The sequence below is a fragment of the Tursiops truncatus genome, chromosome 15 (assembly GCF_011762595.2).
Source record: "Tursiops truncatus isolate mTurTru1 chromosome 15, mTurTru1.mat.Y, whole genome shotgun sequence".
NCBI lineage: Eukaryota > Metazoa > Chordata > Mammalia > Artiodactyla > Delphinidae > Tursiops > Tursiops truncatus.
In genome coordinates, this window is record NC_047048.1 from 75,804,457 (window position 1) to 75,822,021 (window position 17,565).

The 17,565-nt window shown below is 48.5% G+C and overlaps 1 long non-coding RNA gene across 1 annotated transcript in view; it reads left to right on the plus strand.

The window, feature by feature from the left end:
• The window catches only part of LOC117308274 (uncharacterized), a 79,744-nt gene that overhangs the window by 1,046 nt on the left and 61,133 nt on the right, over positions 1-17,565 (plus strand). The window contains exon 2 of the long non-coding RNA XR_004522258.2: positions 902-1,022. This is a non-coding gene — a long non-coding RNA (uncharacterized lncRNA). The remainder of the gene's footprint in view (positions 1-901; positions 1,023-17,565) is intronic.

A 17,565-nucleotide genomic window follows, 5' to 3' on the forward strand; every position in this document is an offset into this window, starting at 1 on the left:
GAGGCTGTGAGAAGGGCAGGGAGGAAGCCCGAGCAGGCGGTGGGGCTACAGAGTGAGGGGAGAGACCGCTTTAGCGAGACCTAGGGGGAGGCGACATTTACACTGAGCCCTGAGCAAGGAGAAGCAGCCCATCTTTGGAAGATCTGGGAAGAGAGCTTTCCGGGTAGGTGGAACCGCAAAGACAGTGCGAAGCCCAGGAGAGAGAGGTGTGTTTGAGGAGCAGCAGGGACACTAGAGAGGAGTATTGGGGGGCGTGTAGGAAAGGAGGTCTGCCTGGCTGTGTGGGCTTTGGTGCTCAGGTGGTCCCTGGAGTGCACTTTGAGAAACACAGCTCTATGTGGTGGATCAGGCCCCTGCCTTCCTCTCCCTTCTGAAAATCGGCGTTTATATCTTTTTTCCTTGCGTATTATCTGTCTCCCCACTAGCCATCAAGCTCCACCAGGGCCAGGATTGTGTGCTCTCCTCCTGGCATCTTCCACACTGTCTGGCACAGACAGACCAGGCTTCTGAAATAGTTGTTGGAGGGATGCTTAGGACAGTCCCATAGGAGAGAGTTGATCCTCTCAGTGAGACATAGGCCTTGCTGAAGACCACAGGATAGAGACGGAGAGCGGGAGTTCTCAATCTTAGCGTGCATCAGAATCCACTGGAGGGCTTGTTAAAACCCAGGTGGTTTTAACAAGCGGTTTTGTTTCAGTGGGTTTGGGGTGGGGCCTTTCAAACAAGTTCCCTGCTGCTGCCGCTGCTGATGGGGTCGCTGCTGGTCTCACGCTTTGAGAACCTCTGATGTTGAAGACTTGAAACTCAACCCAGCTGGGTCTGACTTCAAAGTTCATGTGAGCTACCAGATCCACTGGGGTGGGAGGGTGGGGAGACTCAAGCCTTGCTTTCTGTTGTGTAGGATCAGCTGGGCCTTATGCGCCCCTCCGTGGAGGCGCTGTCCCCATCAGAACGCTGTGAGTCGGAGGCAGATGTTGGGGTGACCTGTGGACAGAGGACCCGAGACACTGGTGGAGACCATGGTAAGAACCATTCCTCCCTCCCACCCCCCATCCACCCCACAGGCACAGACTCGCTTGCTGGGCCCAGGAGTTAAATTACTGCCTGATCTTATCCCTGACTTGTGCTAAACTATGGCCAATAAAATTCTTTTAAATCCTTTTAAGGAATTCCCTTGGCAGTTCCTCCCTCCCTTTGGAGCCTTCCAGATTTTCAGCTCTTCTTTTTGTATCTTCATTTTCCTCCTGAGAAGCATTCCTTCCCAAGCTGTTGTGTGGAAATGGATGTTGATGGTGCCTGGAGAGTTTCCTGAAAAGATGGAAATGACCTGTGTTTGCTGAGCACCTGCTAGGTGCCAGGGAGGTTGCTGGGTGATTTGTGGATGTCAGAGGCACAAACTGGGCCAGTCGGTGGGCTCTGGCTCGCAGAGCTGCTTTATTTGGCCCTTCTGGGTTGACTTTTTTTTTTTTTTTTTTAATTTTGAATTAGTTGGCCAGCCTGTAAAAATCAGGAGAGTTCACATAATTTGTTTTTCTTTTGAAACACTGCGAGGTCTGGCTGACATCCCCCATGAGAGCAGTGTGCTGGTGTTGGGTTGTGCCCTGCCCCCTTTGCCCATGGTTTGCCCCTCGGCCCTCATCATGTCCTTTAAGTTACCCCCAGACCCCTGGAAGCATGAGTTGCTATTGTCTCGTCTCAATAAATTGTCTAGGGCCACCCAGTAAATGGCAAAACTGGATCTGAATCCAGGCCTGGCTGACCTAAAAGCCCAAGCTTATCACTAAAAAACAAGGTGCTATTAGAACCGGGGGCAGGAGGAAGATGTGGCGTCTCTGGCCCCAAGGAAATACCTTAAAAGGGAGTTACAGTCTGCGGTTTAAGGATATGCTTTCCTTCCCATTCATAACCCACTGTCAGTAAGTCATAAAGTTCTGGGTTGTTTCTCCATGGCAGAAAGGGTTACCCAGAGCTGTCCAAACTTTTTAATCCATCCTGCCTCTGGAGGTGAAAAGGCTAAGATTTACGAGACAATTGGTTAGAGTTAGGAGGCGGGTGTCTAGGAAGGGGGGTGGCGGGTGGAATTTTCTCCCTGAGCTCTCCTGGCAGGGGGTCGAGCTGGGTGTCCCCGGCACACAGCTTGTTGCAGGAAAAATGCTGCCCTGCAAGTTGGGGTGGGGATGGAGGTCGGGGTGGCATTCACCTGCCACTTCTCCCAGCACTCTGCCGCTTTTCTGTGCCTCAGACACCCCAAGCAAGCCACGTCCTGGGAATTCCCTGGAAGGGAATTTTTGAAGTTTCCGGAGTGATTCTAAAGTGCAGAGGTTGAGGGAGTTCCCTGGCAGTCCAATGGTTAGGACTCCGCGCTCTCACTGCTGAGGGCCCAGGTTCAGTCCCTTGTCGGGGAGCTAAGATCCTGTCATGATCTTCCTATAGGTTTCCACACAACCATTTCCTCCGCGTCTTAGTCAGTTGTCACTTCGGGGCTCCTAGTCTAGGCTGGGATCAGGGTGCAGTGGAGGAGGTTGAGGCACATGAGGGTACAACTTTAAGTCTTTGTTTTAAAAGTTGCTGTGTTGCTTATCATGGATTTGTTTTGCACTGGTTTTGTTTTTTAAAAAATATTGCATCCAAAAAAATAAATATTGCATCAAAATGCTACTTACCTCGATTACAGAACTTTTTAGCCTCCTTACATTTTGCTTCTCGGGCGAGTGTGCCTCACCTGCCTCACCCTAGTCCCAGCTCTGCTCCTAGTCTAGAGTGTCCTGGAATGGGAGTCAGGAGAGCTGAGCTCTGGTCCAGCCTGTGCCCCTAGACTCGCTGTGTGACTGGACGCAAGTCCCCTAGGTGCCCTGAGCCTCTCAGCTGCACCATCTATCCAGGGAAGGGCTTAAAATAATAAGTTAGCTTATTTTAAATTTTTATAATACATTAATTCTAGAATGATCCGAGACACCTACTGGAGCTTTGATAGGTTGTGCATCTATCTCCTGGGGGCTTTGGGATGTTGTAAGCCTCGCTGACTCTGGTCTTTATGGGATGACACTGTCCTTTTCCCGACACCCCACGCGGGGTATTTCTCTGTACAAACACCAGGTCTTCATGGCTGCTGCGTGCAGTGAGCGCTGAGGCCTTTGCTCATTTTCCCTGAGGGAAATGTTCAGTTCTGGAAGTGTGGGCATGCACCCTATTCTTTGATGTCTTGCTTCTTGTTCTTTGGTTTCATTCAGTGGATCATGTGACACTCATTCATTGCGGACCTTCTATACGCCCAGCACATAGAAGTCACATTTCTGGCTTTAGAAGAGCTTAGTTGTAGTGAAGGAGGATGCACGTAAGCAGATCGTGTGTTGAGCGAGGTCTGCACGGGGTAGAGGACTTCCAGCTAAGGCCACATCCAGGGAACTGGGCACTGTCCTTTCTCCTGGGAGGAGCCTGCATCCTTGGTGCTATCTCCAGGTGCCACCATCCCAGAGCAGTGTACAGTCACCTTCCTAGTAGAATCCTCTGGATAGAGATGCTGTGTGACATTTTGCATCCACACTTGAACAGGCAAAGCTCTGAGTTAGAGCTTTCAGTTCCTCCTCATTCCCCATCTGCCTCCATCCCTCCTCCGGATTGTGCTTTGTTCTTCAGTTTTTCCTGGTCCGTCAGCCCCCAAAACCCATTTCAAAGCCCACCTCCTTCTTTTAGCTTTCCTCCACAGCTCCAGCCCTCAGGGGGCTCTTTCCTTCACTCTTTTCCAAAGCCTTTATCAATTAATAGGCGCTCTGCCTGGAGCTTTATTAAGATCTGTCTCGAGTTCCTTGTGACTTCAGCCCAGCCAGGATTCTGATTCTTGCAGGGAGAGGGCAATTGCCCAACAGACAGTAACAGTTGGGAGGGCTCTGCCCCTCAAGTCAGTGGGTACAAACAGATGAATCTTGCTAGGACTTCCATATTTTAAAAATAATGAATTACGTGCCAGTATTTGAACATCAGGAGATCTCACATAAAAATCTGGATTGCTGGCTTCCCTGGAAAACTAAAAGATGCGCCAACTCTGGACCTGCCTTCCTCCCTGGCAAAAATTGGCTAGAGCTGGTAGCAGCTTTTTCCTTCAGATGGGACCTGGGTTCTCTAGTTTGCCACAGTCCTCACTACTCCTTGATGTCTAACACTGGGCTCCCTTTACTCATCTGTTTTACCTTCCTGGCCCCTGTAGGCATTTGAGATTTTAACCCTTGCTTTCAAATGTCTTTTCCTCTAAGAGGAGGGACAGTTCATCAGAGCGCTGTGCACTGGCAGAGGCTTAGGAAGGCTCCAAGGAGGCTGGGTGTCATTGCTAAAGAGTGTTGGGTTGATGGGGGAGGGGAGAGTCAGGAGATTGTTTGCTATGAATCCAGGCTGTAGATTCTTAGTATCAGTGAGCTTAGATGGGTGTTAAACTTGGCTGGTACTGTGTTGCTTTACCTGTACATATAGAGACATATTTAACGTGACTACAAAACAATGTAAAAATTAAAGTAAACTAACTTATTGAGGGCACTTACTATGTGCCAGAAACTGTACTCAGATTTTTACATTGAATTCTCATAATAACCCTGCGTGGTCAGTACTATTGTTTCCCCCACTTTAGAGACAAGGGAACGGGTAAGTAACTTGCTCAGGATGACACGGCCAGAAAACAGTGTCCACAGATGACCCTGGAACCTCGAGCTTAGCAGGACTGGAGGCGCCGGTAGATGATGGGTTTTAAAAATCACTGTCTTCTCTATGTTGCCTCCTTTCCTGGGATTGGAACCTGCAGGCCTCCTGCTGGGAGGCTGTCAGCTTTGAGGCTCCTTTCCCTGGCACAGGGTTGGAGTTAGCCAGCCCTGCAGGTCAGTTCCTGGAGGCTCTTTGATCTGGAGAAATGCAGGAGGATAAGGCTTTACCGAGAGGAGGATGGGGTGGGGGTGGGGCAGGGGCCCTGTCAGCCCGGCCCAGGTCCCCTCAGACAGTCCCTGGATCCCAGAAACGCAGGCCCCGCCAGCCGGCCCTGGGGCGTGAGCTCATTCCTCCAGTGTCCCCACATCTGAGGTCAGTGCCCCGTTGCACCGCTCTCTGCATCCATCTTTCTGCAGTGGAAGATTTTAGTGCCCTTGTCGTTACTTTGCATTGCTTCTGGGCTGCGTTCCCTCTTACTTCATTTTCATCTGAAATCCTGAGCTCACCCTCCTCGGAGCTGATGGGACCATTTATTTCCAAGGTTGCAGCCAGTCGGAGGGCGGCCAACAGCTAAGCGGAGTACTCTGTCTGGGTTTTTGCCACCTTGTTTTGTTCCTGTAGACAAGGATGGGAGACAGGAGAACGTCTTCATTTTGCAGCAGCAAAGCTGTCAGAGCCTTAGAGCCTCAGTGCGTATCCCCTTTGCCCCAGAGGACACTGCCTTGGTGGACTCTGTCCCTCGGTCTTTTATCCTTTTGGACTCAAAAGCTTGGGAGAGCACAGCATGGGCTTTGCAAGTGTCCAGTCAGATACTCCTGGATTGTCATAGTTGCAATGGCTCCAAGAGACCGTTTTCAGACCTTCTCTCAGTGTTCTGATAATGAAACAAAGCCCAGAGAGGGCAAGAGATTTGCGGAGATTGCACAGCAAGTTGAGTGGCAGAGCAAGACTGACAGGCTCCAGCTCTGTTACATTACAGGAGCCGGCCTCTTCAGAATCTCAGGCCAAACCTCAGGAGGTCCCTTCCCTATGCACCAACCGTCTGGAAAGCTCTGCTGCCGGCCCTTCATGGGGCACTCCTCCTATTCCTTCGGTTTGAGCTCAGATGTTTCTTCCTCAGAGAGACTGCCTCTGAGGTCTTCCTCTAGAGCAACCCCTCTCCCACATCACATTCTTTCACAGCCTCTATTTTCTTGTCCTCAAGAGCTCTGATCCTATCCCAGTTGATCTCCTATCAGAGTTTCATTTACATTTTTATTGTCTCTCCCACCAGAATGCAAGCTCCCTGGGGGCAGGGACCATGTCTGTTGTCTGTTTTATTTTCCACTCTCTCTCAAGCACCTGGCACACCAGGGGTGCTCCATAACTATATTTAGAACGAAGGAATAAACCTATGCAGGTGGATTTCAGGGACTTCAACTGATCCTTAAACAAAGGAAACCGTTTTCCGGAAGTGATGAAGATTTAAACGTCTTTAAAGCGGAATCACTTTCATTTGCTTTAGGTTAAGATTTTATTTGTGGAAACAAAGTGCACTCCTAAAAATGCTTCAAGGGCATATATCTAGACTCACTTTTATTGGTTCATTTGACACTATTTGCTCAGCTCCAGGTCTGTGCCACGCCCTGTGCAAGGTGCTGCGGGGTGCAGAGACAAGGAGAAGCCGGGGTTCACCAGGATTCTTCTCAAACTGGCCTCCCCACAAAGGAGAAGCCACTGGTTCACGTGGTTGAAAAGTCAAGGGCTTGGTCTGCCTGACTCCAAAGCCCATGTTCTTTAAAAGCTACTTAAATAATGATGGTGTAATTTACATAGGGTGAAATGCTGCAGATCCTAAGTGTGTGGTTTGATCAGTCTTGACAAATGCATGTACCTGCATAACTCACACACCTATCAAGGAACAGAGTTTCCATTACCCCACGTCGTTCCCTCCCCTTTCCTATCAGGCCCCCCTCCCCCAGACCTGCCATCCCAGAGGCCACCACTGTTCCCATTTCCTCCACTGTAGATTAGCTTTGTGTCTTCCGGAATTCCGTGTGAGTGGGACCATACGGAGTGTACTCTTTTGTGTCTGCCTTCTTTGGCTCAGCATAAAGTTCAGTGCTCAGCTTTGAACTTGGCGTGTTGCTGCAAATATCACTAGTTCGTTCTTTTTCATTCCTGAGTAGTGTTCTGTTGCACGGATGCACCACGTTTTGTTGCTCTGTTCCCCTGTTGATGGACATTCGGGTGTTCCCAGTTAGGGACTTCTGTGGATAAAGCTGCTATGAATGTTCTCGTACACATCTTTCTGTGGACATGTGCACCCATTTTTAGTAGATTCCTAGCAGTGAACTTGCTGGGTGAAAAATCCCACATCCTCATTTACAATGCTAGACTACCTCCCTGTGCTAGGGTCTTCTGTCCGGAGGTGTGACCCGATCGTGAACTGTGTGAAGGCCCAGTGCATTATTATTTGAGGCACTCTGCTTAGTAGCTCGTCCACAGCCAGCTCTGATGAGTAGGTTGAGGGGTGAGTCTTTTTTGGATTGCTGGTTGTTTGGAGATAATCCTCCTGGGTGTCTTGTGTTTCTGCATGTCTTGTAAGCAGAGTCACAAACTGTTTTCCTTTAGACCACATTTTAGAGGATGTTTGTGTTGGGAAAAGTTTTGGAAGATAGAGATAGTGTTTCTTTCCGGAGCAAAGGACAAGCATGTTTACTGTCCATTAGAAAAGATTTAGGTTTCCAAATCTTATTCCAACTTTTAAATTCCTTTTTAAAGAAAGGAAATTCTGACAAGGGCTGTGCCATAGATGAAGCTTGAGGGCATCATGCCAAGTGAAATATGCCAGTCACACACAAAAACCCAAAGACTGTGTGATTCCACTTATATGAGGTACCTGGAGTGGTCAAATCCATAGAGACAGAAAGAAGAATGGTTGTTGCCAGGGGGGTTGGGTGGCGAGTGAGTGGGGAGATGTTTAAAGGGTATAGAGTTTTGGGAGATGGAGACGTTCTGGATATCGGTTGCATAACAATGAGAATATTAACACCACTAAATGTACACTTGGAAATGGTTAAGATGGTAAATTTTATGTTGCGCGTTTTTAATTTATTTTTGGCTGTGTTGGGTCTTCATTGTTGCGTGCAGGCTTTTCTCTAGTTGTGGTGAGCGGGGGCTACTCTTCTTTGCGGTGCGCGGGCTTCTCATTGCGGTGGCTTCTCCTTGCGGAGCACGGGCTCTAGGCGCGCAGGCTTCAGTAGTTATGGCGCGTGGGCTTCAGTAGTTGTGGCGCGCAGGCTCAGTAGTTGTGGCGCACAGGCTTAGTTGCTCCGCGGCATGTGGGATCTTCGCGGACCAGGGCTCGACCCCGTGTCCCCTGCGTTGGCAGGAGGATGCCTAACCACTGCGCCACCAGGGAAGTCCATATGTTGCATGTTTTAAACACACACAGACACACATGGACGAAAGATTTGGGTTTCCTAAGCTCAGGGTTCCTCTCCTGTAATGCAACTCACTGTATGTCTTTGCACTACCCAGTGGGAGCTGGGGCTTGGGGAACTCATATGAGAAAATGTTGATCCTCTAGCTTGCAAGTAGGGCCAATCTCAGAACCTTCACAGTTCTTGACAAAAGTGATCTCTGTATTTTTTTCCTTGGGGCACTTTTGACAACAGTAAGTATAGTTCAAAACTTATCTTTAAAAATCTTGAAGTCCTTGTCTACGCCCTCTTGTTCACAGCTTTATTTCCAGGGGCTTGCACAGTGTACAGTGATACATAGAAAAGGCTTAATAAATATTTGTAGAATGAATGACTGGATGGCTGAGTGAATGAACGCGTGTTGCCTCGATCCCATCATCTCTTCCTCAACAAGGGAACTTCGGGAATAGACGGCCTGGCTAATTGTCACAGCTGTTTGGAGGCCAGCTCCTGGGGCGCCGCCTCTGCTTTGTGCCAGGCTGGCTGTCATCTTCCCCCCCATCACCTCCCCTGAGCTTCTCCCTCACAAATGCTGCTGAGAGCACTTCAAGGGGGACAAAGCCCCACCTTTCTTGCTCTGCCAGGTGTTTGCCTGTGATGGTCAAGTATTGCCCTCTCTGTGTTACAGAAGAGGAAACAGAGGCTCACCAAAGTAAAGGTCTCATGTAACTGCCCTGCGCTTGGCCACTGGCTGGCCAGTCTCAGATGGGTCCAGGTGCTGGGGCTTTTGCCTCCTTGTACTACTAGCAGCCCTCTGGACATCAGGGGGGTGGGATGGGGGTGGAACTTAGAAGTATCTTGGGCTGTTGACAAGAGGGTCGGCCCACCTGTTAGTGCTCGACAGAGTCCTGGTTTTAGGTGGGCATCATCCTGCTGGGGGATCCCTGGGGGCTTCTGGGCAGCTGCCAGAGGAAGGCCCTTGTGTGACTCTGAACAGCCCCGGCGGTTATTTAACTGGTGGCTGGTGGTCTGCAGGGGTGGGCTTGGCTTTCATGGCTCTCTTGATACTGACTCACATCCTAATCTTGGTCCTCCCAAGTCTGGTCCCTCAGTCTCCCAGTCTAGTCGAGTCCCCTCCAGCCACCCCTGGAATGGAGGGCTCCGGCAATTTCTCTGCTCTCTTTCCAGACCCTTATTATGGAGCACACTTAATGTTCATTCCCCTGGGGCCTCCCATTTAGTTTCAAGAGCTTCCTTTTGAAGTAAGAAAAAAAAAAAGGAACCTTATCAATTTCTCCTTTTATTTCCTCTGAAACAGTTTTAATTCTCTTTCACACAGTGCGGATCCTTCTGACTTATTGGGGCAGAGTCTTGGATGGGAAGGATGGGCAGAGAAGGCAATAAAAACATAAAGACATATTTCCAGAGAGTCTGTTGTGGCATTTAGAAATTGTAGGGTGGGTTTGGGGTAGCATGGGGCTCCCAGGTTAATGCTTTCTCATCACTTCAGCTTACATGCCTGGTCAAGTTACTGAATATTTATTAAGCATCTACCGTATGCCAAACGCTTTGTTGACTCATGGACCCTGAATGCTTAAAAGCTATGCTTTCTTAGGGGTAGAGCGGTAGCTCTTGCTTTTAATTTCATAGGGACTGAAATGAAAAACCTTTCGGGGGAAAAGAAAAAAAACATTCGCTGTCAGCAGTAGTAGTAGTTTGTGCATTCATCGGTCCACTCATTTACTCATCTTGAAACAAACATTTATTGAGCACCTGCTATGATCCAAGCCTTCTACTGGCTCTTGGGGATATGGCTTTGGCCATGACAGGTAAGATCTCTGTCTCCATGCATTTTAAATATTAGTGTGAGGGAGAGGCAGTACATAATAAACAAATACATATGGAATGATAGATAATGGTAAACGAAGGGCAGCAAAGTAAAATGGTGAGGGTTCAAGAGCAGTGGGGGCAGCTCTAGGAAAGCCATGTCCGGGGCTGAGTGCACTCCGCTCACTCAGTGTCACTCCTTGCGGAGCATAGGGCTGAGCTGCAGATCCTTTGTCCATAGCGTCTGTCCCTTGTGTTCCTTCTCTGCGAGTCAGGAACTTGCTGTGCTGAACCATTGTCACCCTCGCCCCCTTCTCTTTGGCTCCTGCCCCACCTGCATTCCCCTAAATCCAGTCCATCCACTAGTGCCCTGGGCCACCCCTTGCTCATCTGCTCCAGCTGCCCTGGCTGTGGCTCCACCACACCAGGCGTCTGGAACATTCTTCTTCCCCAAGCTATCTGCACAGCTTGATCATTTACTTGTTTTTAGGTCTTTGCTCAAAGGTCAGTGACCTTCATGGTGAAGTCTTTCCTGGTCACTCTATTCAAAAGTACAGTCACCCCATCCCTACTCCTAGACCTCTCCATTCTCTATCCTGTTTCCTTTTCCTCCTTAGCTTTTGATTTGACATACTGTAGATTTTGATCATCTGGGATGAGGGAGGAAGCATTACCGGAATCCGAGGGAGAATGGAGACGGAGAGCTGTCTGGAGAGAACCAATGACCTGCAGTTGAGGGACCAGGCAGCCTGATGAACTCGTCCTCTCCTCACTCCCTCTGGTCTTGGCCAGGCCCAATCAGAAGACGGAGGCGGGTACCTGTCAGCCTCTAAGGGCGCAGAGAAGGGTGGAGAAAGTGATCTGGAGGCAAGTGGCCTTCAAACTCTTGTTTGGAGCCCTAGGCTTTTATTAAAGAGTTTGGGGGCCATCACAGTGGGCAAGGGTTGACCCAGTGGACTGGACCTTGGTCAGGCCAGCAACATTTCCACCAGTATGAGTGTGGAGAATTACAAGGCCTGAATTTGAACTTCAGCTCTCCCACTGACCAGGTATGTGATTTTGGACAAATCACTGTGCCCTCTGCCTCATCTGTTAAATGCAGCTAAAAATCCCTGCTCTGCATCCCCTTCTGGATGGTTGTGAAGTTTCAGTGAGGTTCAAGATGTGGAAATGCTTTGCAAATGGCAGAGTCTTGGACAAATTTGTTGCTTTCATTTCAGCCACCAGCACATTGCCTTCGTTGACTTGGGAATTCCAAGTCTAGATGCAAAATGGGTTACCTGCCACCGTGAGGACCTGGGAATGACAGATGTTTTTAGCACAACCGATTCACTTCAGTTGGTTTCTGATGGAAAAATCCACAAAATTCTTAAACTCCCAGGTGTGGGTAGTAGTTCTGTTACCCATCAGTGTGCAGGATACCCAGTTTTTGCTGGGGACCTGTAGACAAGATCTTGACTCCAGCTTTTAATAAGTGCTTCAGGCAGTGATCAGTTTATTTCCCTCCTCCCTCCCTCCCTCCAGCCAAAGGGAGCACCTCTCCGGGGGTGAGGGAAGGTGGCAGGGTGTGGTGTGCCAAGCAGCAGGAAGAGTGTAGGGAAAACTGCCCTCCCTCTTTCTTTGTTCCGGGACTCACATGCCAGGCTGTAGCAGCTAGGAGACACCCCACAGCCGGAGCCCTATGATTCCTGCTCCAAGGAGAGCAGAGAACATTGCTGTGGTTGCCAAGGCATTGAGATGCAGAGGGCGTGGCTCTTCAGCAATCTGGACCACTAGCCCAGCGTGAAGTTGGCTGGTGGGCACTACACAGCTAATTGCTGTGATTTGGCATTCAGTGCTGGGTACAGGCATTGTACCAAGCGCCAGGGTTAGAGGCGGTTCTCAGTCAGCCACCGCTGCCTGCTGTCAGTCTCCGGCTTTGATAATGATAATCGTGTTTGTTGCTGAGGGTGGGGAAAGAGGCCCTCTTTTTCTCCCTTTGTCAGCTTACTGAATCCATCCTGGTTTCCAGCGATGGGGTCTCATGGCTCAGTGGCCCGAACTCTAGCCTGGGCAAGGGAAATTTGAGTATTCGTCTCAGCTCTGTTACTCCCTCATTCCATCTTTGGGCAAGTTACTTCCTTTTCTGGCCCTCAGTTTATCTCTTAGTAAAATGAGGGTGTTGTACTGTGATATGTAAGGTTCCTTCCAGTTTGAATACCTTGTGTTTCTAGGCACGGTTTCTCAGCCCAGGCACTACGGGGTACCTCGTGTTATTGTGCCTTGCTTTATTGCACTTCACGGGTATTGCGTCTTTTGCAAATTGAAGGTTTGAGGCCACCCTGTACCGAGCACGTGTATCGGCTCCACTTTTCCAGTAGCACCTTTTCACCTCATGTCTCTGGGTCGCATGTTGGTTATTCTAGCCACCTTTCAAACTTTTTCATTTCTATTGTATTTGTTATGGTGATTTGTGATCAGTGATCTTTGATGTTGCTACTGTTAATTGTTTTGGGGCATCACAAACCCTGCCCACATAAGATGAGGAACTGAATCGATAAATGTTGTGCATTCTGACTGCTCCACCGACTGGCCGTCCCCCTCATCTCTCCCTCTGTCCAGCCTCTCTATTCCCTGAGACACAACAACATTGAAATCAGGCCAATTAATAATCCTACGATGACTTCCAACTGTTCAAGTGAAAGGAATAGTTGCGTGATTCTCACTTTAAATCAAAAACTAGATATGATGAAGCTTAGCGAGGAAGGCCTGTCACAAGCTGAGATAGGCCCAAAGCTAGACCTCTTGTGACTAACAGTTGGCCAAATTGTGAATTCAAAGGAAAAGTTCTCGAAGGAAATTAAAAGTGCGACTTCAGTGAACACACGATAATAGGATGAAACAGACTTACTGCTGATACGGAGAAAGTTGTAGTGGTCTGGATGGAAGAAGAAACGAGCCACAATATTCCCTCAAACCGAAATCTACTCCACAGCCAAGGCCCTAACTCTCTTCCGTTCTGTGAAGGCTGAGAGAGATGAGGAAGCTGCAGAAGAAAATTTTGAAGCCAGCAGAGGTTGGTTCATGAGGTTTAGGGAAAGAAGCCATTTCCATAACAGAAAAGTGCAAGGCGAAGCAGCAAGTGCTGATGGAGAAGCTGCAGCAAATTATCCAGAAGGTCCAGCTCAGATAATTCATGAAGGTGGCTACGCTAAACAACAGATTTTCAATAGAAAGAAAACAGCCTTCTACTGGAAGAAGATGCCATCTAGGAATTTCATAGCTAGAGAGGAGAAGTCAGTGCCTGGTTTCACATCTTCAGAGGACAGGCTGACTCTCTTGTTAGGGACTAATGCAGCTGGTGACTGTAAGCTGAAGCCGGTGCTCATTTACCATTCTGAAAATCCCGGGGCTTTTAAGAATTATGCTAAATCTACTCTGTCTGTGCTCTAGAAATGGAACAACGAAGCCTGGATGACAGCACATCTGTTTACAGCATGGTTGAGTGAGTATTTTAAGCCCACTGTTGAGACCCACTGCTCAAGAAAAAAGATTCCTTTCAGAATATTGCTGCTCATTGACAATGCACCTGGTCACCCCAGAGCTCTGCTGGAGATGCACAATGAGATTTATGTTGTTTTCATGCCTGCTAACACAACATCCGTTCTGCAGCTGATGGATCAAGGAGTAATTTTGACTTTGATGTCTAATTCTTCAAGAAATATACTTCATAAGGCTATAGCTGCCACAGATAAGTGATTCCTCTGATGGATCTGGACAAAGTCGATTGAAAACCTTCTGGGAAGGATTTATCATTCTAGATGCCATGAAGAACAAGGGGTCAATAGAGTCTGTCATACAAAGTGAAGTAAGTCAGAAAGAGAAAAACAAATACCGTATGCTAACACATATATATGGAATCTAAAAAAAAAAAAATGGTTCTGAAGAACCTAGGGGCAGGACAGGAATAAAGACACAGATGTAGAGGATGGACTTGAGGACACGGGGAGTGGGAAGGGTAAGCTGGGACGAAGTGAGAGAGTGGCATGGACATATCTACACTACCAAATGTAGAATAGATAGCTAGTGGGAAGCAGCCGCATGGCACAGGGAGATCAGCTCGGTGCTTTGTGACCACCTAGAGGGGTGGGATAGGGAGGGTGGGAGGGAGGGAGATGCAAGAGGGAGGGGATATGGGGATATATGTATGCATATAGCTGATTCACTTTGTTATACAGCAGCAACTAACACAACAATGTAAAGCAATTATACTCCAATAAAGATGTTAACAATAAATAAATAAAAATTAAAAATAAAAAAAGAACAAGGAGTCTGTAAGGTTGGATCTTAACAAACGGCACCGCGAAACAGAGGAAAGCTTTAAGTGAGCTTTATTAGGGAGTGCTCCCGGGCGAGGGTCACTGGTCCGAGAGAAAGGGGCCAGAGAAGTCGCACCCGGGTGAGGGTTGGGCAAGATTTTATAGGGGAAGAAGGGAAAGGGGTGTGGTGAATCTGGGAGGGCGCAGGGTATTCCTTATTTGGTGGTCTTTTCGGCTATCCTGGGGGACCGTTAGTCCCACCCTTCAAAAGGCGGGAAGGCTGGGCTGGGTTCAAAGTCCCCAGGTCAGTTCCTGGAACTCGGTCTGAGGCAACCTGTGAATCTGATTGTGTTCCCCTGCCTCGGGCCAGTTGGCCTTACAGGGTCAAAATCTCTCTGAGGTCCGCCTGTATTGACACTTGGGGCAGGAGCATTCTTAGCTGCGGGGGCGGTCCTGTATTTTGTCCGGTGTCTCCAGCATCCCTGGTCTCTACCCTGCTGGATGCAAGGAGCACCTGCCCTGAAAGGCATGACAAAGAGAAATGACTCCAATAAAAAATAGTAACAAATATCCCTGGAGAGCAAAATTGTGCCTGGTTAGGTTAAGAGCTATTGATTTAGGGTGTAGGCTAAAAGTTTTGCGGGTTATGGGAAATATTTTCCCTGGATATTACTCTTGGAGGGTAAATTATTGTCATTGTTGTTATTGTTTCTCCCTCTCTCAGTATATGTAGAAGACCATGTACTATGTGCCAGACATCGGGAATATAAAATTGGACCAGACAGACCTGTTTCTGGTGTGTCCTGGTTCTGGTCCTACCCACACATTGAAGCCCATATTCTAGAGAGGGTTTGGGGAGAAGGAGACAATATTCATGCAACCACATAAGGCAATTTCAAATCTCACCTTTAAAAAGGGGATGTGATGGAATGCTTCATGGTGCCTAATTTATCTTCATGTTTAACAGTTTTGAAATTTAACACATTAAATAATTAAGTACTATAACCAGAGCGTATTAAGCATTAGGTAACATATCCAGAGATAGGACTAGAAAAAATATATTTTTTTTTCCTAGGCGGGGAAAAATCCTTTGAATTCCTAAGCTTTGTGAAATTTATTGAGGAGTAAGTAATCTTATTAGAAGTCTGCATTAGTTTCTTGTGGCTGCAGTAACAAAGTGCCACAAAGCAGGTGGCGTAAAATAACAAATGTATTCTCTCACAGTTCTGGAGGCCAGAAGTCTGAAATCAGCGTATCCGCGGTGCCATACTCAGAGCCTCCAGGGGAGAATTTTTCCTTCATTTTCCGGCTCCCAGAGGCTTCTGGCGCTCCTTGGCTTGCGGCAGCATCCCTCCACTCTCTGCCTCCGTCCTCGTGTGGTCTCCTTCCCTCTTGTGTCTCTGGGTCCAAAACTCTCTCTCTTTTCTCTTACAAAAACACCAGATTTAGGACCCACTCTCATCTAGTGTGACCTCATCTTAACTTGGTTACATCTGCCATGAGCCTATTTCCGGCTAAGGTCACATTCTCAAGCAAGAGGAATTAGCTCTTGAACATACCTTTTTGGGGGGCAGATTCAACTCAGTGCAAAGGCCAAGACTGATTAGTCAGTCATGGCCAAGGAGAAGTGAAATCAAGTCCCTCTGCTCTGTGAGTCTTTGAAATAAGCCAGTGAGAATCAAGCCCAGTTTCTGATGTAACAACCCTGGGAAGAGCAGGCCCCTCTTAAATTCCAGTTCCACGGTTGCAGCTGGTCTGTGCACACAGCTTCAGCTCTCCGGTCCCTCTCCCTCTGTTGAGTCCTTCCAGCAAAACCCTGACCCTGATTAAATCCAGCTGTCCCCAGCTGCGCCCACGCTGGACACTACCTGGACAGAAAAAGACAGCTGTGCCAAGGGTCTCTTTTTAAATCTTCGTGTACAAAAGCCCTCAGTGGACCCTGAGAAATGCTGATGATCCCACCCCACTTCCTCAGTCTCTCTGTTCATCCTCTTTCTACTGAGGGTTACTGTTTTGCATTTTCTACTCCATCCTCAGTTTCTCTCGCCCTTTACGCTCAGCTGGTGATGTGGCTTCTTACTTTCCTGAGAGAGCAGAGGCAAGCAGAAGAGAACTCTCTCCTTGCCCTCAGCGCGCCTGCGTCGGTAGCCGTACACCCCACCTTTTCTCCCTCTCCATCCTCACCCAACTTCACTTGCACACTGGAACCCACCCCCTTTCCTTGCGGATTTTATTCCTGCATTGATCTCCTCTCCACCTCCTGCATTCTCTCCCTACCCCTCCTTCAGTGTCTAGGAAAACCTCTGCCTACAGCCCTCCCAGTTTCCCACTTCTCTTGAGAGTGACGCCCTTGAGTTGTATATACCTGGGTCTCCAGTTCCTTCCCAGCCCATTGTCTTTTTTTTTTTTTTAACATCTTTATTGGAGTATAATTGCTTTACAGTGGTGTGTTAGTTTCTGCTGTATAACAAAGCGAATCAGCCCTATGTATACACATATCCCCATGTCTCCTCCCTCTTGCCTCTCCCTCCCTCCTACCCTATCCCACCCCTTTAGGTGGACACAAAGCACCGAGCTGATCTCCCTGCGCTATGCCGGCCCATTGTCTTTTTTTTTTTTTTTTTTTTGCAGTACGCGGGCTTCTCACTGTTGTGGCCTCTCCCGTTGTGGAGCACAGGCTCCGGATGCGCAGGCTCAGCGGCCATGGCTCACGGGCCTAGCCGCTCCGCGGCATGTGGGATCTTCCCGGACCAGGGCACGAACCCGTGTCCCCTGCATCGGCAGGCGGACTCTCAACCACTGCGCCACCAGGGAAGCCCAGCCCGTTGTCTTTTGAGCCACTCCAACTGCTCGAGAGAATCACAGACTCTCGGCAGCATTTGATACAGTTGACCTTGTCCTTGAGCCACACTCTTGAGCTACACCTCACGCACTCCTGGCTTCCCACCTACCTCCCTGACGGCTCTTCCCCAGCCTCTTCCTCCTGACTTCTGAATATTGGAGTAAATCACCACTTAGCTTTTGTCTCTCTCCCCTCCCCTTTCTACATACAGAGGCTACATGATCATATTCAGTCCCAAGTCTTAGAATACCATCTATATTAGGATGAATCCTAAATTTATATCTACAGCATTGATTCTCTTTTGATTTCCAGACTCATGTATCTATCTATTCAACAGCTCCACTTACACAAAGTACCACTGATTCCCCTCCAACCCAGATCACTCTTGCCCCGTCTTCCTCACCTCTTTCTAACCCTAATTTATCAGCCTAAAGTCCTAGGAGTCTTCCTTTATTTCTCCTCTCCCCCCATCCCATATCCAGTCTATCAGCCAGTGATACTGTTA